Source organism: Phyllobates terribilis, unplaced genomic scaffold (genome assembly GCF_046119375.1).
Source record: "Phyllobates terribilis strain yellow unplaced genomic scaffold, ASM4611937v1 Scaffold_223__1_contigs__length_3252167, whole genome shotgun sequence".
NCBI lineage: Eukaryota > Metazoa > Chordata > Amphibia > Anura > Dendrobatidae > Phyllobates > Phyllobates terribilis.
In genome coordinates this window covers 2,829,518-2,851,390 of record NW_027362983.1, presented here as the reverse complement: position 1 = coordinate 2,851,390, position 21,873 = coordinate 2,829,518, and the positions used below count along the sequence as shown (strand labels likewise).

Sequence of the window (21,873 nt, the reverse complement as noted above, 5' to 3'; positions counted from 1 at the left end):
AGCCTTTATATACCTGTTCACAGCAGCAGCCACCTTCAGTCTGCTGCTGGACAGCCAGCAGCAGCAGCAGCAGGAGAGGTATGTAATCAGGAGCCCTCCTGCTAAGGGTAGACAGCTGCTCGTTCCACCCCACCCCCCGCCTTAATTGGTTCTCCTCCCTTCCAACGGTGTTGAGGCGGGTGGGAACAGCAGGGGGTGAAGGTGCTGTGTTTAAAGAGGTGGAGTTATGCAGATCTAAAACGCGTGGATTGCAGCAGCAGCAAGCCGAAAAGTGCAGGCATGTAAGGGATCTAGAGGTTGACAACATGTCTTCTTAACGGGAGTCCAGGAGCTCATCTCCACAAATGGACTTTTCAGGATCCTTGGGTGGCTCCGTAGTTTGAAACCAATTCTGGTTATCGCTTCTCGGCCTTTTGGCTAAGATCAAGTGTAGTATCTGTTCTTATCAGTTTAATATCTGATACGTCCCCTATCTGGGGACCATATATTAAATGGATTTTTAGAACAGGGAGATGGAAAAAGAGCTTGCTCTGTCCACTCCACGCATTGACCTGGTATTGCAGTATCTCCAGGACCGGTGCACCCCTTCTTTAATGCAGTTTCTAAAATCAGAAAGAATTGAATTCAATGTTTTTTGTTCATTTTGCTTGTTTGTCGGATTTGGGGATGGACTCTTTGGCTTTGCTTTTCTTCTCCTCATTGGATTTTTCATGTTCAAAGTTGCAGAAGCCAGATTACAAGCTCATTTTGGTTCAACTTCAGCAACTGTGCATTGCATTGCCATGTAATGTGATGCAATGCTATCTTTCTAGCTCTCCCTTTTTACTTCCTTTTGGATAAACAGACATATTAGGCAAGCATTTTGGAGCTTTCACCTAAATAACTACAGGTGGTGAGATAAGCTGCACAATATAATTGACCTTTCAGTATATTGTTGCACACACACCATCTATTTAGCAAATGCCCTTGTTATCAACAGCAGCCTTTTAAACTCACCTGAGCTAACAGGTATGTGCGCTGGTTACTCTGCTGCGCTTAAAATTTCTTTTTTGGTTTGCTACAATGCCTTTTCTGAAACGTTGTCTCCTTCTGCTGGAACACTGACTTCTTTCATTTAATGCCTGCAGACTATAAAAGAGAACCCAACCCAAAAAGTTTGGTTGATTAGTCTGTGGCATTCTGTTAAACTGTTGCTTATGGCGGTCTCTGTGAGCTTCTCAGCGACATTCAGCCAGCCAGGTATCCTGCCTGCAGTAGATGGAATGTGGCAATGGAACGCTGGCTGCGCGTGTCATAATAGGCTCTGAGCCTTTATATACCTGTGCACAGCAGCAGCCACCTTCAGTTTGCTGCTGGACAGCCAGCAGCAGCAGCAGCAGGAGAGGTATGTAATCAGGAGCCCTCCTGCTAAGGGTAGACAGCTGCTCGTTCCACCCCACCCCCCGCCTTAATTGGTTCTCCTCCCTTCCAACGGTGTTGAGGCGGGTGGGAACAGCAGGGGGTGAAGGTGCTGTGTTTAAAGAGGTGGAGTTATGCAGATCTAAAACGCGTGGATTGCAGCAGCAGCAAGCCGAAAAGTGCAGGCATGTAAGGGATCTAGAGGTTGACAACATGTCTTCTTAACGGGAGTCCAGGAGCTCATCTCCACAAATGGACTTTTCAGGATCCTTGGGTGGCTCCGTAGTTTGAAACCAATTCTGGTTATCGCTTCTCGGCCTTTTGGCTAAGATCAAGTGTAGTATCTGTTCTTATCAGTTTAATATCTGATACGTCCCCTATCTGGGGACCATATATTAAATGGATTTTTAGAACAGGGAGATGGAAAAAGAGCTTGCTCTGTCCACTCCACGCATTGACCTGGTATTGCAGTATCTCCAGGACCGGTGCACCCCTTCTTTAATGCAGTTTCTAAAATCAGAAAGAATTGAATTCAATGTTTTTTGTTCATTTTGCTTGTTTGTCGGATTTGGGGATGGACTCTTTGGCTTTGCTTTTCTTCTCCTCATTGGATTTTTCATGTTCAAAGTTGCAGAAGCCAGATTACAAGCTCATTTTGGTTCAACTTCAGCAACTGTGCATTGCATTGCCATGTAATGTGATGCAATGCTATCTTTCTAGCTCTCCCTTTTTACTTCTTTTTGGATAAACAGACATATTAGGCAAGCATTTTGGAGCTTTCACCTAAATAACTACAGGTGGTGAGATAAGCTGCACAATATAATTGACCTTTCAGTATATTGTTGCACACACACCATCTATTTAGCAAATGCCCTTGTTATCAACAGCAGCCTTTTAAACTCACCTGAGCTAACAGGTATGTGCGCTGGTTACTCTGCTGCGCTTAAAATTTCTTTTTTGGTTTGCTACAATGCCTTTTCTGAAACGTTGTCTCCTTCTGCTGGAACACTGACTTCTTTCATTTAATGCCTGCAGACTATAAAAGAGAACCCAACCCAAAAAGTTTGGTTGATTAGTCTGTGGCATTCTGTTAAACTGTTGCTTATGGCGGTCTCTGTGAGCTTCTCAGCGACATTCAGCCAGCCAGGTATCCTGCCTGCAGTAGATGGAATGTGGCAATGGAACGCTGGCTGCGCGTGTCATAATAGGCTCTGAGCCTTTATATACCTGTGCACAGCAGCAGCCACCTTCAGTCTGCTGCTGGACAGCCAGCAGCAGCAGCAGCAGGAGAGGTATGTAATCAGGAGCCCTCCTGCTAAGGGTAGACAGCTGCTCGTTCCACCCCACCCCCCGCCTTAATTGGTTCTCCTCCCTTCCAACGGTGTTGAGGCGGGTGGGAACAGCAGGGGGTGAAGGTGCTGTGTTTAAAGAGGTGGAGTTATGCAGATCTAAAACGCGTGGATTGCAGCAGCAGCAAGCCGAAAAGTGCAGGCATGTAAGGGATCTAGAGGTTGACAACATGTCTTCTTAACGGGAGTCCAGGAGCTCATCTCCACGAATGGACTTTTCAGGATCCTTGGGTGGCTCCGTAGTTTGAAACCAATTCTGGTTATCGCTTCTCGGCCTTTTGGCTGCGATCGTATGACTGTACCTTGATTGGTGCGAGTCTCCTGGAGGAATCCGGACCCTTTTGTGGAGGATTTTCTGCTTTTTCCTGTGGTATTCCATACCGACAGAATCCAAGATGTCTTTTGTGAAGAACACCATCCGTTTGTCCGTGGATCCATCTGACCAGAACAAGAACAACGTGGTTTTCATTGTCCAAGACATCGTTGAAGGCAAAGCTGGAGCAAGACGTTCTGAGATCTTCAGTGTCAACGAATTTTCACGTCAAGGTAATTATGACGTTACCTTTATGGACCAGGATGTTTGCCTTAATGTCTTTGAATGGCTCCGTGGTCACTCTAGTGACCCCTGCTTGGAAGGAGTTAGATGGGAACCTTTGTTTGGTCTGCAAGAAAAGGAGGTGACTGTGACTGTCTATAACCCTTTTACAGACCCTGAGCTGCTGGAGTGCTTCCTCTCTCGCTACTGTGAATATGTGTGGAAGGGAGTGAAGCAAGTCAATTGTCTAGGAATCTTTAACTGTCAGTATAAATTCCGTGTGAAATTGAAAAGGGATCCTGACAGTGTGGGGGGCTTTAGACACCCTCCATCAAATTTTTCCGTTGCAGGCCATAGAGGTTTCCTCTTTTACCCAGGCCAGCCCATGTTTTGCCGTAGATGCTTTTCTTTCGGACATACCATGGTAACATGCCTTAAAGGGCAGTGTTGCCGAAATTGCAGAAAGGAGGGGCATATGGCCAACCAGTGTCCAGAGGCCAAGTCCTGTGATGTCTGTGGGAGTAGTGATCACATGTATAAGGACTGTCCTATGAGTGCACCTAGACGTTCTGATAAAGAACAGAAGGAGGAGGAGCTGGAGAGGAGGCAGATGGCAAGCGCACTGAAAGTGCTGGAAAGATTGGAGAGGGAGGAGAGAGAGGGAAGGAGGCGGGAAACTGGTAGAGCCTCTCCCTCTACGGCGCCAGAGGAGGTGTCCCTGAGACCATGTTCTTCTTCTGCTGAAGAAATGAGGAAGAAGCGGAGGGAAGAAAAGGAGTTCTGGAGGGAAGTGGCAAAGGTGGAGAAAAAGGCAGTGTCTGCGAGAATATCTAGGAAAGTGGTGGAAGCAGAGCTGCCTGAGATGATGACTTTTGGAGAGGCAATGGACGCAACAGGATGTGAAGTGCAAATCTCGGAACCCGACAGTCCTGAACACCCTTCGGGTCCTGAAAACATTGAAGATTTTTCTTCGGAGGATGATAGGGGTGCAAAGAAGAGTCGTAGGGAGGATGGTGGGGGCAGTGATGATGCAGTTTTTAGTGAGCCTCAGAGGAAGATCAGAACTGCCAGAATGAGGAGTGTGGCTGGTGAAGCCAGCGGGTCGGAAACCAGCTGTTCTGTTCTGATGGCGGAGGAGGATAGTGGTGGTGCTGGATAGTGTCACCATATAATATTGTAAATGTTTTTTCTTTTTGTCCTCTTGTGAGCTTTGGTTTAGGCCAAAGGCTATTTCTTTGTGTAATTGGTGAAGGAGTAGAAGTATTATGGGATTTACCATAGTGTCCCAAAACGTAAGAGTGTTTAAAAGTAAAGTAAGAAGAGCTGCTATTTTTGAGTTTTTAGCTATGCAAAATGCATCTATTTTTTGTTTACAAGAATGTGGGGTAGTGGATGGTGTGAAAGGGGATGAATGGTCTTATGGAGCGTCTGTGTGGTCGGGGAGTGCATGTAATAAGAATGATGGTGTGGGTATTTTGGTTAAAGGAAGGGAGGTTGTTTTGAGTGATTATTTGGTTATTGAGGTGGGGAGATGTATCCTTGCTAATTTTGTATACAAGAATGTAAAGTTTTGTGTTATTAATGTTTATGCGCCAGTTGAAAAAAATGAGCGCAAAAATTTATTTGAAAAAATTAAGCTTTTTGTTCCAGGAAGAATACCTGTGGTAATTGTGGGTGATATGAACTGTGATGTGGGGAGAGTGAATGTGGATGTGTCTGGGAAAGCATTATTGGAGTTAGTGAATGATTTTGGGTTGTGTGATATGCAGCGCGTGTGTAACATGAATCCTTTGTTGAACACTTTCTTTTCTGAGAGTGGTAGGGTACAATCCAGATTGGATTATTGTTTTATTTCTAAAAATATGGTTTCTGTTAATTATAGGCAGGAAAACGTTCTTTTTTCAGATCATGTGTGTATGTTGTGTGAGTTGGATATAAAAGTTGATGGAGTGTTTGGGAGAGGATTGTGGAAGTTAAATGTTAAACTGTTAGAGAATGAAGATGTGAGAAAGGAGTATGAAAGGCGGTATGAAGAATGGTGTAAGCATAAAAATGAGTTTGGGAATGTTTGTGAGTGGTGGGACTGGGTGAAGAAACAAACAAAAATGTTCTTTAAAAATTTAGGATACAAGTATGCAGCAATTAAAAGAGAGAGTTTTGTTAAACTGAACGCGCGGTTGAGTGTTTTGTATAAGTTAAGGGAAGGAGGAGTTGAGGTGGAGGAGGATATTTTAGAGGTAAAAAAGGAGATTAGTGAGTTTTTGTTGGAGAGAGGGAGAAGCATAGTGTTTAGGGCAAAGATTGATAAGATGGAGCAGGATGAGAAATGTTCTCGGTTTTTCTTTAAAAAAGTTTTTGGAAAGAAACAGAGTATGAGCGTGGTGTATGGAGCAGATGGAAGTGAGGTGAGTGGAGAGGATATGTGTGAAGAGGTGGCTAAGTTTTATGAGGATCTGTATGCAGTGAAACAGAGGGATGAATGTTTGGAGAATGATGTTTTGAGTGTGTTAGAGAGTAAGTTGAGTGAAGCAGAAAGAGAGAGAGTGATGGGTGAGGTGACTGGTGATGAGGTATGGAAGGTTATGTGTAGTATGGCTTTGAATAAGACGCCGGGGGAGGATGGCCTCCCAGTAGAATTTTATCGTGTGATGTGGGGTGTGATTGGTAAGGACTTTGTGGATGTATGTAAGTATATGTGGGGAAACATGGAGGTGACTGAGAGTATGCGTGCAGGTATGGTTGTGTTAATTCCTAAGAAAGGGGATTTGAAAAGTCTGAGGAATTGGAGGCCAATAACGTTACTTAATTGTGATTATAAAATCTATGCAAAACTTATGGCTAATAGGATGCGTGATGTGATAGAGAGTGTGATTGGGGATGAGCAGTGTTGTGCGGTACCTGGGAGGCGGATTCACGAGTGTGTGTGTATGTTAAGAGATTGTCTATGGGATTGCATGGGTCGTAAGAAGAGTGTATTTTTGTTAAGTTTGGATTTTGAAAAGGCTTATGATAGGTTGTCGCATGGTTTTTTGTTCAGAGTGTTGTTAAAAATGGGTTTTTCGGCTGATTTTGTTGGGCGAGTGAGAAGTTTGTATGCGGGTGTTTATAGCTGTGTTTTAATGAATGGGTATGTGGGTAGGAAAGTGAATGTGTTTTCGGGTGTGCGACAGGGGTGTCCTTTGTCCCCTGTAGCATTTATTTGTGCAATTGAGCCATTGTTGTGTATGCTGAGGAAAGATAAGGTAATTCGTGGTGTGCAAGTGCCGGGAGGTGGAGGAAAAGAATGGAAAGTGAGTGGTTATATGGATGACGTGTGTGTATTATGTGATTCTGAATGTTCGGTGAGGCGGGTGAAGTTGTTAGTGTCTATTTTTTGTGGTGCATCTGCGTTTAAAGTGAATTGGGAAAAGAGTGAGTGTAAGGGTTTTGGAGGCGGAAGTTTAAGTAGGGATGTAGGTGTGAATGTAGTGAATGGACCTATTAAAGTTTTGGGTGTGAAGTTTTCAGAGAGTTTGGATGGGAAAGAAAGTTGGGATGATGCGAAAGGAAAAGTTGAGCAGAAGTTGAATTTTTGGAAATTGAGGAGTTTATCCTTTTTTGGGAAGATTTTAATTGTTAAGAGTGTGGTGTTGCCAATATTTTTATATATTGCGGTAGTATTTCCACCAGGATATATGTGTATGAGAAGCTTGAATAGAATTTTATTTGTTTTTTTGTGGAACTCGAAAATGGAGAGAGCTAGGAGAGAAATTTTGGTTAAAAGAGTGGAAAAAGGTGGTTTGGGTTTTCCGAATTTGGACGTGTTTTTTGGTGTGAATATCGTTGTGTTTGTTTTGAAAGTGATTAGGGCGGATGGAAAGTTTTCATCTATGTGTAGGTATTTATTTGGAGCGTATTTGTTTCGTTTAAAGTGGCAAGAAAGGGATTTGCGATGTCCGATTGCTTTTGAGGTGCCTGTATGGTATGTGTGGGTTTATAAGTTTTTGGTGAGGTATGAACTGTGTGATGCAGATGTGAGATTGCTGGAGAATAAGAAGGCTGTGTATAGGATGATTGAATGTAGAGAGGTAGAATGTGGAATAAATATGGTTAGGGGTGGTGATGTGCAGAAGGTTTGGAAGAAAGTGCGGATGAGTGGTATGACCAACAAACAGAGTGAAGTTGTGTGGCAGTCTTTACATGGAGTATTACCTGTGAGAGAGTTTCAGAGGAATAGAGGTTTAGTGAGGAGTGAAATGTGTCCAAGAAATGGCTGTGGTGGAAGGGAAAGTGTGTTGCATGTTTTTTGGAATTGCCAGTATGCTAGAGATGTGATTGGGAGAATGGGGCCTTTGTGTAAAGAATTGTGTGGTGTGAATTTGTTGTCTTTTGAGTTGTTCATGTTTGGTTTGGGAATATGTGATGGGACGAAGGAAAGAGTCTTGTGGTTGATGCTTGCATGTATAAAGGAAGTGTTATGGGATGTGAGGAATGTGTATGTGTTTAAAAGGAAGGAAATTGCTGTAAAGGATAGTGTGAAGGTGATTTTGGGGAAGATGTATGTGTGTTTCCTATGGGACAAAAAGAGGAGAGGGGAAGTGGATGCAGAGGGAATATGGAAAGTTAAAAAGTGGAGATATATTGTTAGTACCTCTTGATTTTTGTTATTGTTGTTTTGAAATATGAAATAAATATTTCCGATGATGATGGGGACAGCAAATTGCGTATTGGATTTGACGCAGCTGTTTTGATGGAATTTTCCTTTGTCTGGTTTTCATAGACTGTGGAATTTCCTCGTCTGAGGAGAAAAAAAAAAAAAAAAAATCTGTTCTTATCAGTTTAATATCTGATACGTCCCCTATCTGGGGACCATATATTAAATGGATTTTTAGAACAGGGAGATGGAAAAAGAGCTTGCTCTGTCCACTCCACGCATTGACCTGGTATTGCAGTATCTCCAGGACCGGTGCACCCCTTCTTTAATGCAGTTTCTAAAATCAGAAAGAATTGAATTCAATGTTTTTTGTTCATTTTGCTTGTTTGTCGGATTTGGGGATGGACTCTTTGGCTTTGCTTTTCTTCTCCTCATTGGATTTTTCATGTTCAAAGTTGCAGAAGCCAGATTAAAAGCTCATTTTGGTTCAACTTCAGCAACTGTGCATTGCATTGCCATGTAATGTGATGCAATGCTATCTTTCTAGCTCTCCCTTTTTACTTCCTTTTGGATAAACAGACATATTAGGCAAGCATTTTGGAGCTTTCACCTAAATAACTACAGGTGGTGAGATAAGCTGCACAATATAATTGACCTTTCAGTATATTGTTGCACACACACCATCTATTTAGCAAATGCCCTTGTTATCAACAGCAGCCTTTTAAACTCACCTGAGCTAACAGGTATGTGCGCTGGTTACTCTGCTGCGCTTAAAATTTCTTTTTTGGTTTGCTACAATGCCTTTTCTGAAACGTTGTCTCCTTCTGCTGGAACACTGACTTCTTTCATTTAATGCCTGCAGACTATAAAAGAGACCCCAGCCCAAAAAGTTTGGTTGATTAGTCTGTGGCATTCTGTTAAACTGTTGCTTATGGCGGTCTCTGTGAGCTTCTCAGCGACATTCAGCCAGCCAGGTATCCTGCCTGCAGTAGATGGAATGTGGCAATGGAACGCTGGCTGCGCGTGTCATAATAGGCTCTGAGCCTTTATATACCTGTGCACAGCAGCAGCCACCTTCAGTCTGCTGCTGGACAGCCAGCAGCAGCAGCAGCAGGAGAGGTATGTAATCAGGAGCCCTCCTGCTAAGGGTAGACAGCTGCTCGTTCCACCCCACCCCCCGCCTTAATTGGTTCTCCTCCCTTCCAACGGTGTTGAGGCGGGTGGGAACAGCAGGGGGTGAAGGTGCTGTGTTTAAAGAGGTGGAGTTATGCAGATCTAAAACGCGTGGATTGCAGCAGCAGCAAGCCGAAAAGTGCAGGCATGTAAGGGATCTAGAGGTTGACAACATGTCTTCTTAACGGGAGTCCAGGAGCTCATCTCCACAAATGGACTTTTCAGGATCCTTGGGTGGCTCCGTAGTTTGAAACCAATTCTGGTTATCGCTTCTCGGCCTTTTGGCTAAGATCAAGTGTAGTATCTGTTCTTATCAGTTTAATATCTGATACGTCCCCTATCTGGGGACCATATATTAAATGGATTTTTAGAACAGGGAGATGGAAAAAGAGCTTGCTCTGTCCACTCCACGCATTGACCTGGTATTGCAGTATCTCCAGGACCGGTGCACCCCTTCTTTAATGCAGTTTCTAAAATCAGAAAGAATTGAATTCAATGTTTTTTGTTCATTTTGCTTGTTTGTCGGATTTGGGGATGGACTCTTTGGCTTTGCTTTTCTTCTCCTCATTGGATTTTTCATGTTCAAAGTTGCAGAAGCCAGATTACAAGCTCATTTTGGTTCAACTTCAGCAACTGTGCATTGCATTGCCATGTAATGTGATGCAATGCTATTGACGCGCCCCCTGGGACATATTCCTTTTTGAGGGGAATACCCGGCACCGGATCAGATGGGGGGTTGTAGTCTCCGAGCGGCTGTGACCCGGCCCGTGCCCAGGGCGTCAAACTCAGTGTTATGTGGCAGTCCTACAGATGTTATTAAGAGTTCTTTTGTGTCGACTACGCCACCCGTTGTGATGCGGTCACTGTGGCCGCCGCTGCAGCAGGGTCCGCTGAGGCTGATGGTGGGTGCGCAGCTTGGTGGGATAACCCCCAACGGGAGGGGTATAGCCTCAGAGGGGACAGGTGCAGAGGATGGGGGTTGTGGTGGTGCAGTGCAGACGGCAATGAAGACAGAGTCGGGTTGTGCAGTTAAGGGTGTTTACTTACTGCAGATGTTGTACTGGTCACTCCAGCTTCGAGTGACCACCCGAGCCGTGCTGCGTCCACCAGGTCCTGGATCCAGCCAACCCCCAAACAAGTCCGGAGCGTGGCCCTGAGCTCTCCTTCTGTCCCGTTCTCTGGCCGTCCCCACCAGTGATCCACCTAGGTCCAGCTCCCTCGGGCCTTCTGTTGGGACACCCTTGGCCCTGGGTTCCCTGACCCTTCATGTGGTGTGCCTTCGGGGTGGATGTGGTGGGTGACCGTGGCAAACGCTGCCCACGGTCTCCGGTCTCTGGCTGGGGAATGTTTTTACCCCCACCAGCTTGGGTTCCGGTACCCTGATGCCGACTCCTCACCCGGTGCTTTAATTTGGGTTCTTGGGTCCTCTCTGCTGTTTCCCCCTCTGGGTCTTTCTCTCTCTTCTCCTCTCTCACTCTGGGTCCTTCTTCTCCTCTGCTCCTGACTTGTTCTCTGCATCTGACCCTGTTCTTAGTTGGTGCCCACCTTATATACACCCTCTATGTGTGAGCTCAGGTGACCAGCACCCAATGAGCTCCTATCTCTACCCAGACTGCACCCCCTATCTGCCCCTACACTACATGGGATGTTCCACCCCCCTCCCACTCCAGCCAGGAACAGACTCGGTCGTACCTGCACATTTCTAAGTGGGAGTACCGTCGGTCTGCTCCTCGGAAATGGGATGTGTGTAGTGCATGCAGCCTACCGAGCTCAGATCCACACTCCATCCTTGCCCGGGAGTGGAATATCACACCTCTGGGTTAAGGTGCAATACCCCTGTAGCAGCCGAATCCTCAGGGTGCTACACTATCTTTCTAGCTCTCCCTTTTTACTTCCTTTTGGATAAACAGACATATTAGGCAAGCATTTTGGAGCTTTCACCTAAATAACTACAGGTGGTGAGATAAGCTGCACAATATAATTGACCTTTCAGTATATTGTTGCACACACACCATCTATTTAGCAAATGCCCTTGTTATCAACAGCAGCCTTTTAAACTCACCTGAGCTAACAGGTATGTGCGCTGGTTACTCTGCTGCGCTTAAAATTTCTTTTTTGGTTTGCTACAATGCCTTTTCTGAAACGTTGTCTCCTTCTGCTGGAACACTGACTTCTTTCATTTAATGCCTGCAGACTATAAAAGAGAACCCAACCCAAAAAGTTTGGTTGATTAGTCTGTGGCATTCTGTTAAACTGTTGCTTATGGCGGTCTCTGTGAGCTTCTCAGCGACATTCAGCCAGCCAGGTATCCTGCCTGCAGTAGATGGAATGTGGCAATGGAACGCTGGCTGCGCGTGTCATAATAGGCTCTGAGCCTTTATATACCTGTGCACAGCAGCAGCCACCTTCAGTCTGCTGCTGGACAGCCAGCAGCAGCAGCAGCAGGAGAGGTATGTAATCAGGAGCCCTCCTGCTAAGGGTAGACAGCTGCTCGTTCCACCCCACCCCCCGCCTTAATTGGTTCTCCTCCCTTCCAACGGTGTTGAGGCGGGTGGGAACAGCAGGGGGTGAAGGTGCTGTGTTTAAAGAGGTGGAGTTATGCAGATCTAAAACGCGTGGATTGCAGCAGCAGCAAGCCGAAAAGTGCAGGCATGTAAGGGATCTAGAGGTTGACAACATGTCTTCTTAACGGGAGTCCAGGAGCTCATCTCCACAAATGGACTTTTCAGGATCCTTGGGTGGCTCCGTAGTTTGAAACCAATTCTGGTTATCGCTTCTCGGCCTTTTGGCTAAGATCAAGTGTAGTATCTGTTCTTATCAGTTTAATATCTGATACGTCCCCTATCTGGGGACCATATATTAAATGGATTTTTAGAACAGGGAGATGGAAAAAGAGCTTGCTCTGTCCACTCCACGCATTGACCTGGTATTGCAGTATCTCCAGGACCGGTGCACCCCTTCTTTAATGCAGTTTCTAAAATCAGAAAGAATTGAATTCAATGTTTTTTGTTCATTTTGCTTGTTTGTCGGATTTGGGGATGGACTCTTTGGCTTTGCTTTTCTTCTCCTCATTGGATTTTTCATGTTCAAAGTTGCAGAAGCCAGATTACAAGCTCATTTTGGTTCAACTTCAGCAACTGTGCATTGCATTGCCATGTAATGTGATGCAATGCTATCTTTCTAGCTCTCCCTTTTTACTTCCTTTTGGATAAACAGACATATTAGGCAAGCATTTTGGAGCTTTCACCTAAATAACTACAGGTGGTGAGATAAGCTGCACAATATAATTGACCTTTCAGTATATTGTTGCACACACACCATCTATTTAGCAAATGCCCTTGTTATCAACAGCAGCCTTTTAAACTCACCTGAGCTAACAGGTATGTGCGCTGGTTACTCTGCTGCGCTTAAAATTTCTTTTTTGGTTTGCTACAATGCCTTTTCTGAAACGTTGTCTCCTTCTGCTGGAACACTGACTTCTTTCATTTAATGCATGCAGACTATAAAAGAGAACCCAACCCAAAAAGTTTGGTTGATTAGTCTGTGGCATTCTGTTAAACTGTTGCTTATGGCGGTCTCTGTGAGCTTCTCAGCGACATTCAGCCAGCCAGGTATCCTGCCTGCAGTAGATGGAATGTGGCAATGGAACGCTGGCTGCGCGTGTCATAATAGGCTCTGAGCCTTTATATACCTGTGCACAGCAGCAGCCACCTTCAGTCTGCTGCTGGACAGCCAGCAGCAGCAGCAGCAGGAGAGGTATGTAATCAGGAGCCCTCCTGCTAAGGGTAGACAGCTGCTCGTTCCACCCCACCCCCCGCCTTAATTGGTTCTCCTCCCTTCCAACGGTGTTGAGGTGGGTGGGAACAGCAGGGGGTGAAGGTGCTGTGTTTAAAGAGGTGGAGTTATGCAGATCTAAAACGCGTGGATTGCAGCAGCAGCAAGCCGAAAAGTGCAGGCATGTAAGGGATCTAGAGGTTGACAACATGTCTTCTTAACGGGAGTCCAGGAGCTCATCTCCACAAATGGACTTTTCAGGATCCTTGGGTGGCTCCGTAGTTTGAAACCAATTCTGGTTATCGCTTCTCGGCCTTTTGGCTAAGATCAAGTGTAGTATCTTTTGAAAAGGCAGTTTTGTCCTTGGGCTGCCCTAGTAAATTGATGCATATTACACACTGGTTTGGTGCACTTGTTAGTACGCCAGGTGGCTCATAGAGTTATCTGATGGAAAACATGGCCCTCCAGGATCGAAGTCACTAGGCTGGGTAAGTGTGAGGGCTTTGGAGCAATGTGCCCCAGGAGTAGGCGCCCTGGTGGGAGTCCAAGCTTACTGGGACTGGGAACCCCAGAAAGACTTGGCTTCGTAGCACGCCGCACCTTTGCCAATCATACTTTCTGAGCAACCCCCCCTATTCCTGGCCTCCGGGCTAGGAAGGGGAATTTTTATAAACCCGGTCGGAGGTCCGGTCAGCTTTGGGCTGAGAAACCAACACAGGCTCCAGCTCCACTAGGGTGGCAGCCTAGATGGAAGCTGGGAGCACGAAAACGGCTCTTCTCCGGCTTCGGCTAGGGAGAGCATCGGAGATCCCTGACCCTCGCTGTGGCCTTCTGGCTCGGAGGGATGGGGATGGTTTATTGGGAACCCTCTCCTCCGGGAAGGGTCCACATGAATCCTCACCTCGTGCGCTGTTTTGGTGTGACTTCGGTCACATTTTTCAGTGCCTTGGATGCAGCTTCAATCAAAAAATCTGTTCTTATCAGTTTAATATCTGATACGTCCCCTATCTGGGGACCATATATTAAATGGATTTTTAGAACAGGGAGATGGAAAAAGAGCTTGCTCTGTCCACTCCACGCATTGACCTAGTATTGCAGTATCTCCAGGACCGGTGCACCCCTTCTTTAATGCAGTTTCTAAAATCAGAAAGAATTGAATTCAATGTTTTTTGTTCATTTTGCTTGTTTGTCGGATTTGGGGATGGACTCTTTGGCTTTGCTTTTCTTCTCCTCATTGGATTTTTCATGTTCAAAGTTGCAGAAGCCAGATTACAAGCTCATTTTGGTTCAACTTCAGCAACTGTGCATTGCATTGCCATGTAATGTGATGCAATGCTATCTTTCTAGCTCTCCCTTTTTACTTCCTTTTGGATAAACAGACATATTAGGCAAGCATTTTGGAGCTTTCACCTAAATAACTACAGGTGGTGAGATAAGCTGCACAATATAATTGACCTTTCAGTATATTGTTGCACACACACCATCTATTTAGCAAATGCCCTTGCTATCAACAGCAGCCTTTTAAACTCACCTGAGCTAACAGGTATGTGCGCTGGTTACTCTGCTGCGCTTAAAATTTCTTTTTTGGTTTGCTACAATGCCTTTTCTGAAACGTTGTCTCCTTCTGCTGGAACACTGACTTCTTTCATTTAATGCCTGCAGACTATAAAAGAGAACCCAACCCAAAAAGTTTGGTTGATTAGTCTGTGGCATTCTGTTAAACTGTTGCTTATGGCGGTCTCTGTGAGCTTCTCAGCGACATTCAGCCAGCCAGGTATCCTGCCTGCAGTAGATGGAATGTGGCAATGGAACGCTGGCTGCGCGTGTCATAATAGGCTCTGAGCCTTTATATACCTGTGCACAGCAGCAGCCACCTTCAGTCTGCTGCTGGACAGCCAGCAGCAGCAGCAGCAGGAGAGGTATGTAATCAGGAGCCCTCCTGCTAAGGGTAGACAGCTGCTCGTTCCACCCCACCCCCCGCCTTAATTGGTTCTCCTCCCTTCCAACGGTGTTGAGGCGGGTGGGAACAGCAGGGGGTGAAGGTGCTGTGTTTAAAGAGGTGGAGTTATGCAGATCTAAAACGCGTGGATTGCAGCAGCAGCAAGCCGAAAAGTGCAGGCATGTAAGGGATCTAGAGGTTGACAACATGTCTTCTTAACGGGAGTCCAGGAGCTCATCTCCACAAATGGACTTTTCAGGATCCTTGGGTGGCTCCGTAGTTTGAAACCAATTCTGGTTATCGCTTCTCGGCCTTTTGGCTAAGATCAAGTGTAGTATCTGTTCTTATCAGTTTAATATCTGATACGTCCCCTATCTGGGGACCATATATTAAATGGATTTTTAGAACAGGGAGATGGAAAAAGAGCTTGCTCTGTCCACTCCACGCATTGACCTGGTATTGCAGTATCTCCAGGACCGGTGCACCCCTTCTTTAATGCAGTTTCTAAAATCAGAAAGAATTGAATTCAATGTTTTTTGTTCATTTTGCTTGTTTGTCGGATTTGGGGATGGACTCTTTGGCTTTGCTTTTCTTCTCCTCATTGGATTTTTCATGTTCAAAGTTGCAGAAGCCAGATTACAAGCTCATTTTGGTTCAACTTCAGCAACTGTGCATTGCATTGCCATGTAATGTGATGCAATGCTATCTTTCTAGCTCTCCCTTTTTACTTCCTTTTGGATAAACAGACATATTAGGCAAGCATTTTGGAGCTTTCACCTAAATAACTACAGGTGGTGAGATAAGCTGCACAATATAATTGACCTTTCAGTATATTGTTGCACACACACCATCTATTTAGCAAATGCCCTTGTTATCAACAGCAGCCTTTTAAACTCACCTGAGCTAACAGGTATGTGCGCTGGTTACTCTGCTGCGCTTAAAATTTCTTTTTTGGTTTGCTACAATGCCTTTTCTGAAACGTTGTCTCCTTCTGCTGGAACACTGACTTCTTTCATTTAATGCCTGCAGACTATAAAAGAGAACCCAACCCAAAAAGTTTGGTTGATTAGTCTGTGGCATTCTGTTAAACTGTTGCTTATGGCGGTCTCTGTGAGCTTCTCAGCGACATTCAGCCAGCCAGGTATCCTGCCTGCAGTAGATGGAATGTGGCAATGGAACGCTGGCTGCGCGTGTCATAATAGGCTCTGAGCCTTTATATACCTGTGCACAGCAGCAGCCACCTTCAGTCTGCTGCTGGACAGCCAGCAGCAGCAGCAGCAGGAGAGGTATGTAATCAGGAGCCCTCCTGCTAAGGGTAGACAGCTGCTCGTTCCACCCCACCCCCCGCCTTAATTGGTTCTCCTCCCTTCCAACGGTGTTGAGGCGGGTGGGAACAGCAGGGGGTGAAGGTGCTGTGTTTAAAGAGGTGGAGTTATGCAGATCTAAAACGCGTGGATTGCAGCAGCAGCAAGCCGAAAAGTGCAGGCATGTAAGGGATCTAGAGGTTGACAACATGTCTTCTTAACGGGAGTCCAGGAGCTCATCTCCACAAATGGACTTTTCAGGATCCTTGGGTGGCTCCGTAGTTTGAAACCAATTCTGGTTATCGCTTCTCGGCCTTTTGGCTAAGATCAAGTGTAGTATCTGTTCTTATCAGTTTAATATCTGATACGTCCCCTATCTGGGGACCATATATTAAATGGATTTTTAGAACAGGGAGATGGAAAAAGAGCTTGCTCTGTCCACTCCACGCATTGACCTGGTATTGCAGTATCTCCAGGACCGGTGCACCCCTTCTTTAATGCAGTTTCTAAAATCAGAAAGAATTGAATTCAATGTTTTTTGTTCATTTTGCTTGTTTGTCGGATTTGGGGATGGACTCTTTGGCTTTGCTTTTCTTCTCCTCATTGGATTTTTCATGTTCAAAGTTGCAGAAGCCAGATTACAAGCTCATTTTGGTTCAACTTCAGCAACTGTGCATTGCATTGCCATGTAATGTGATGCAATGCTATCTTTCTAGCTCTCCCTTTTTACTTCCTTTTGGATAAACAGACATATTAGGCAAGCATTTTGGAGCTTTCACCTAAATAACTACAGGTGGTGAGATAAGCTGCACAATATAATTGACCTTTCAGTATATTGTTGCACACACACCATCTATTTAGCAAATGCCCTTGTTATCAACAGCAGCCTTTTAAACTCACCTGAGCTAACAGGTATGTGCGCTGGTTACTCTGCTGCGCTTAAAATTTCTTTTTTGGTTTGCTACAATGCCTTTTCTGAAACGTTGTCTCCTTCTGCTGGAACACTGACTTCTTTCATTTAATGCCTGCAGACTATAAAAGAGAACCCAACCCAAAAAGTTTGGTTGATTAGTCTGTGGCATTCTGTTAAACTGTTGCTTATGGCGGTCTCTGTGAGCTTCTCAGCGACATTCAGCCAGCCAGGTATCCTGCCTGCAGTAGATGGAATGTGGCAATGGAACGCTGGCTGCGCGTGTCATAATAGGCTCTGAGCCTTTATATACCTGTGCACAGCAGCAGCCACCTTCAGTCTGCTGCTGGACAGCCAGCAGCAGCAGCAGCAGGAGAGGTATGTAATCAGGAGCCCTCCTGCTAAGGGTAGACAGCTGCTCGTTCCACCCCACCCCCCGCCTTAATTGGTTCTCCTCCCTTCCAACGGTGTTGAGGCGGGTGGGAACAGCAGGGGGTGAAGGTGCTGTGTTTAAAGAGGTGGAGTTATGCAGATCTAAAACGCGTGGATTGCAGCAGCAGCAAGCCGAAAAGTGCAGGCATGTAAGGGATCTAGAGGTTGACAACATGTCTTCTTAACGGGAGTCCAGGAGCTCATCTCCACAAATGGACTTTTCAGGATCCTTGGGTGGCTCCGTAGTTTGAAACCAATTCTGGTTATCGCTTCTCGGCCTTTTGGCTAAGATCAAGTGTAGTATCTGTTCTTATCAGTTTAATATCTGATACGTCCCCTATCTGGGGACCATATATTAAATGGATTTTTAGAACAGGGAGATGGAAAAAGAGCTTGCTCTGTCCACTCCACGCATTGACCTGGTATTGCAGTATCTCCAGGACCGGTGCACCCCTTCTTTAATGCAGTTTCTAAAATCAGAAAGAATTGAATTCAATGTTTTTTGTTCATTTTGCTTGTTTGTCGGATTTGGGGATGGACTCTTTGGCTTTGCTTTTCTTCTCCTCATTGGATTTTTCATGTTCAAAGTTGCAGAAGCCAGATTACAAGCTCATTTTGGTTCAACTTCAGCAACTGTGCATTGCATTGCCATGTAATGTGATGCAATGCTATCTTTCTAGCTCTCCCTTTTTACTTCCTTTTGGATAAACAGACATATTAGGCAAGCATTTTGGAGCTTTCACCTAAATAACTACAGGTGGTGAGATAAGCTGCACAATATAATTGACCTTTCAGTATATTGTTGCACACACACCATCTATTTAGCAAATGCCCTTGTTATCAACAGCAGCCTTTTAAACTCACCTGAGCTAACAGGTATGTGCGCTGGTTACTCTGCTGCGCTTAAAATTTCTTTTTTGGTTTGCTACAATGCCTTTTCTGAAACGTTGTCTCCTTCTGCTGGAACACTGACTTCTTTCATTTAATGCCTGCAGACTATAAAAGAGAACCCAACCCAAAAAGTTTGGTTGATTAGTCTGTGGCATTCTGTTAAACTGTTGCTTATGGCGGTCTCTGTGAGCTTCTCAGCGACATTCAGCCAGCCAGGTATCCTGCCTGCAGTAGATGGAATGTGGCAATGGAACGCTGGCTGCGCGTGTCATAATAGGCTCTGAGCCTTTATATACCTGTGCACAGCAGCAGCCACCTTCAGTCTGCTGCTGGACAGCCAGCAGCAGCAGCAGCAGGAGAGGTATGTAATCAGGAGCCCTCCTGCTAAGGGTAGACAGCTGCTCGTTCCACCCCACCCCCCGCCTTAATTGGTTCTCCTCCCTTCCAACGGTGTTGAGGCGGGTGGGAACAGCAGGGGGTGAAGGTGCTGTGTTTAAAGAGGTGGAGTTATGCAGATCTAAAACGCGTGGATTGCAGCAGCAGCAAGCCGAAAAGTGCAGGCATGTAAGGGATCTAGAGGTTGACAACATGTCTTCTTAACGGGAGTCCAGGAGCTCATCTCCACAAATGGACTTTTCAGGATCCTTGGGTGGCTCCGTAGTTTGAAACCAATTCTGGTTATCGCTTCTCGGCCTTTTGGCTAAGATCAAGTGTAGTATCTGTTCTTATCAGTTTAATATCTGATACGTCCCCTATCTGGGGACCATATATTAAATGGATTTTTAGAACAGGGAGATGGAAAAAGAGCTTGCTCTGTCCACTCCACGCATTGACCTGGTATTGCAGTATCTCCAGGACCGGTGCACCCCTTCTATAATGCAGTTTCTAAAATCAGAAAGAATTGAATTCAATGTTTTTTGTTCATTTTGCTTGTTTGTCGGATTTGGGGATGGACTCTTTGGCTTTGCTTTTCTTCTCCTCATTGGATTTTTCATGTTCAAAGTTGCAGAAGCCAGATTACAAGCTCATTTTGGTTCAACTTCAGCAACTGTGCATTGCATTGCCATGTAATGTGATGCAATGCTATCTTTCTAGCTCTCCCTTTTTACTTCCTTTTGGATAAACAGACATATTAGGCAAGCATTTTGGAGCTTTCACCTAAATAACTACAGGTGGTGAGATAAGCTGCACAATATAATTGACCTTTCAGTATATTGTTGCACACACACCATCTATTTAGCAAATGCCCTAGTTATCAACAGCAGCCTTTTAAACTCACCTGAGCTAACAGGTATGTGCGCTGGTTACTCTGCTGCGCTTAAAATTTCTTTTTTGGTTTGCTACAATGCCTTTTCTGAAACGTTGTCTCCTTCTGCTGGAACACTGACTTCTTTCATTTAATGCCTGCAGACTATAAAAGAGAACCCAACCCAAAAAGTTTGGTTGATTAGTCTGTGGCATTCTGTTAAACTGTTGCTTATGGCGGTCTCTGTGAGCTTCTCAGCGACATTCAGCCAGCCAGGTATCCTGCCTGCAGTAGATGGAATGTGGCAATGGAACGCTGGCTGCGCGTGTCATAATAGGCTCTGAGCCTTTATATACCTGTGCACAGCAGCAGCCACCTTCAGTCTGCTGCTGGACAGCCAGCAGCAGCAGCAGCAGGAGAGGTATGTAATCAGGAGCCCTCCTGCTAAGGGTAGACAGCTGCTCGTTCCACCCCACCCCCCGCCTTAATTGGTTCTCCTCCCTTCCAACGGTGTTGAGGCGGGTGGGAACAGCAGGGGGTGAAGGTGCTGTGTTTAAAGAGGTGGAGTTATGCAGATCTAAAACGCGTGGATTGCAGCAGCAGCAAGCCGAAAAGTGCAGGCATGTAAGGGATCTAGAGGTTGACAACATGTCTTCTTAACGGGAGTCCAGGAGCTCATCTCCACAAATGGACTTTTCAGGATCCTTGGGTGGCTCCGTAGTTTGAAACCAATTCTGGTTATCGCTTCTCGGCCTTTTGGCTAAGATCAAGTGTAGTATCTGTTCTTATCAGTTTAATATCTGATACGTCCCCTATCTGAGGACCATATATTAAATGGATTTTTAGAACAGGGAGATGGAAAAAGAGCTTGCTCTGTCCACTCCACGCATTGACCTGGTATTGCAGTATCTCCAGGACCGGTGCACCCCTTCTTTAATGCAGTTTCTAAAATCAGAAAGAATTGAATTCAATGTTTTTTGTTCATTTTGCTTGTTTGTCGGATTTGGGGATGGACTCTTTGGCTTTGCTTTTCTTCTCCTCATTGGATTTTTCATGTTCAAAGTTGCAGAAGCCAGATTACAAGCTCATTTTGGTTCAACTTCAGCAACTGTGCATTGCATTGCCATGTAATGTGATGCAATGCTATCTTTCTAGCTCTCCCTTTTTACTTCCTTTTGGATAAACAGACATATTAGGCAAGCATTTTGGAGCTTTCACCTAAATAACTACAGGTGGTGAGATAAGCTGCACAATATAATTGACCTTTCAGTATATTGTTGCACACACACCATCTATTTAGCAAATGCCCTTGTTATCAACAGCAGCCTTTTAAACTCACCTGAGCTAACAGGTATGTGCGCTGGTTACTCTGCTGCGCTTAAAATTTCTTTTTTGGTTTGCTACAATGCCTTTTCTGAAACGTTGTCTCCTTCTGCTGGAACACTGACTTCTTTCATTTAATGCCTGCAGACTATAAAAGAGAACCCAACCCAAAAAGTTTGGTTGATTAGTCTGTGGCATTCTGTTAAACTGTTGCTTATGACGGTCTCTGTGAGCTTCTCAGCGACATTCAGCCAGCCAGGTATCCTGCCTGCAGTAGATGGAATGTGGCAATGGAACGCTGGCTGCGCGTGTCATAATAGGCTCTGAGCCTTTATATACCTGTGCACAGCAGCAGCCACCTTCAGTCTGCTGCTGGACAGCCAGCAGCAGCAGCAGCAGGAGAGGTATGTAATCAGGAGCCCTCCTGCTAAGGGTAGACAGCTGCTCGTTCCACCCCACCCCCCGCCTTAATTGGTTCTCCTCCCTTCCAACGGTGTTGAGGCGGGTGGGAACAGCAGGGGGTGAAGGTGCTGTGTTTAAAGAGGTGGAGTTATGCAGATCTAAAACGCGTGGATTGCAGCAGCAGCAAGCCGAAAAGTGCAGGCATGTAAGGTATCTAGAGGTTGACAACATGTCTTCTTAACGGGAGTCCAGGAGCTCATCTCCACAAATGGACTTTTCAGGATCCTTGGGTGGCTCCGTAGTTTGAAACCAATTCTGGTTATCGCTTCTCGGCCTTTTGGCTAAGATCAAGTGTAGTATCTGTTCTTATCAGTTTAATATCTGATACGTCCCCTATCTGGGGACCATATATTAAATGGATTTTTAGAACAGGGAGATGGAAAAAGAGCTTGCTCTGTCCACTCCACGCATTGACCTGGTATTGCAGTATCTCCAGGACCGGTGCACCCCTTCTTTAATGCAGTTTCTAAAATCAGAAAGAATTGAATTCAATGTTTTTTGTTC

General features: G+C 45.3%; 12 non-coding genes and 1 pseudogene across 12 annotated transcripts; all 13 read left to right on the top strand.

Moving 5' to 3' along the window:
* Positions 1-397: 397 nt before the first annotated feature.
* LOC141214643 (U2 spliceosomal RNA) lies at positions 398-588 on the top strand. Its single transcript, XR_012283844.1, has one exon. It is a non-coding gene; the product is annotated as a U2 spliceosomal RNA (small nuclear RNA).
* A 1,115-nt stretch (positions 589-1,703) lies between these two features.
* Positions 1,704-1,894, top strand: LOC141214642 (U2 spliceosomal RNA). Its single transcript, XR_012283843.1, has one exon. It is a non-coding gene; the product is annotated as a U2 spliceosomal RNA (small nuclear RNA).
* Positions 1,895-8,049: 6,155 nt separating this feature from the next.
* On the top strand, positions 8,050-8,238 carry LOC141214959 (U2 spliceosomal RNA). The gene has a single exon (XR_012284138.1). It is a non-coding gene; the product is annotated as a U2 spliceosomal RNA (small nuclear RNA).
* Positions 8,239-9,353: 1,115 nt separating this feature from the next.
* LOC141214641 (U2 spliceosomal RNA) lies at positions 9,354-9,544 on the top strand. Its single transcript, XR_012283842.1, has one exon. It is a non-coding gene; the product is annotated as a U2 spliceosomal RNA (small nuclear RNA).
* A 2,313-nt stretch (positions 9,545-11,857) lies between these two features.
* LOC141214639 (U2 spliceosomal RNA) lies at positions 11,858-12,048 on the top strand. Its single transcript, XR_012283839.1, has one exon. It is a non-coding gene; the product is annotated as a U2 spliceosomal RNA (small nuclear RNA).
* A 1,115-nt stretch (positions 12,049-13,163) lies between these two features.
* Positions 13,164-13,279, top strand: LOC141215001 (U2 spliceosomal RNA; annotated as a pseudogene).
* A 524-nt stretch (positions 13,280-13,803) lies between these two features.
* LOC141214931 (U2 spliceosomal RNA) lies at positions 13,804-13,985 on the top strand. The gene has a single exon (XR_012284119.1). It is a non-coding gene; the product is annotated as a U2 spliceosomal RNA (small nuclear RNA).
* Positions 13,986-15,100: 1,115 nt separating this feature from the next.
* LOC141214638 (U2 spliceosomal RNA) lies at positions 15,101-15,291 on the top strand. Its single transcript, XR_012283838.1, has one exon. It is a non-coding gene; the product is annotated as a U2 spliceosomal RNA (small nuclear RNA).
* Positions 15,292-16,406: 1,115 nt separating this feature from the next.
* LOC141214637 (U2 spliceosomal RNA) lies at positions 16,407-16,597 on the top strand. The gene has a single exon (XR_012283837.1). It is a non-coding gene; the product is annotated as a U2 spliceosomal RNA (small nuclear RNA).
* A 1,115-nt stretch (positions 16,598-17,712) lies between these two features.
* Positions 17,713-17,903, top strand: LOC141214636 (U2 spliceosomal RNA). The gene has a single exon (XR_012283836.1). It is a non-coding gene; the product is annotated as a U2 spliceosomal RNA (small nuclear RNA).
* A 1,115-nt stretch (positions 17,904-19,018) lies between these two features.
* LOC141214634 (U2 spliceosomal RNA) lies at positions 19,019-19,209 on the top strand. The gene has a single exon (XR_012283835.1). It is a non-coding gene; the product is annotated as a U2 spliceosomal RNA (small nuclear RNA).
* A 1,115-nt stretch (positions 19,210-20,324) lies between these two features.
* On the top strand, positions 20,325-20,515 carry LOC141214879 (U2 spliceosomal RNA). The gene has a single exon (XR_012284070.1). It is a non-coding gene; the product is annotated as a U2 spliceosomal RNA (small nuclear RNA).
* Positions 20,516-21,630: 1,115 nt separating this feature from the next.
* Positions 21,631-21,821, top strand: LOC141214633 (U2 spliceosomal RNA). Its single transcript, XR_012283834.1, has one exon. It is a non-coding gene; the product is annotated as a U2 spliceosomal RNA (small nuclear RNA).
* Positions 21,822-21,873: the final 52 nt, after the last annotated feature.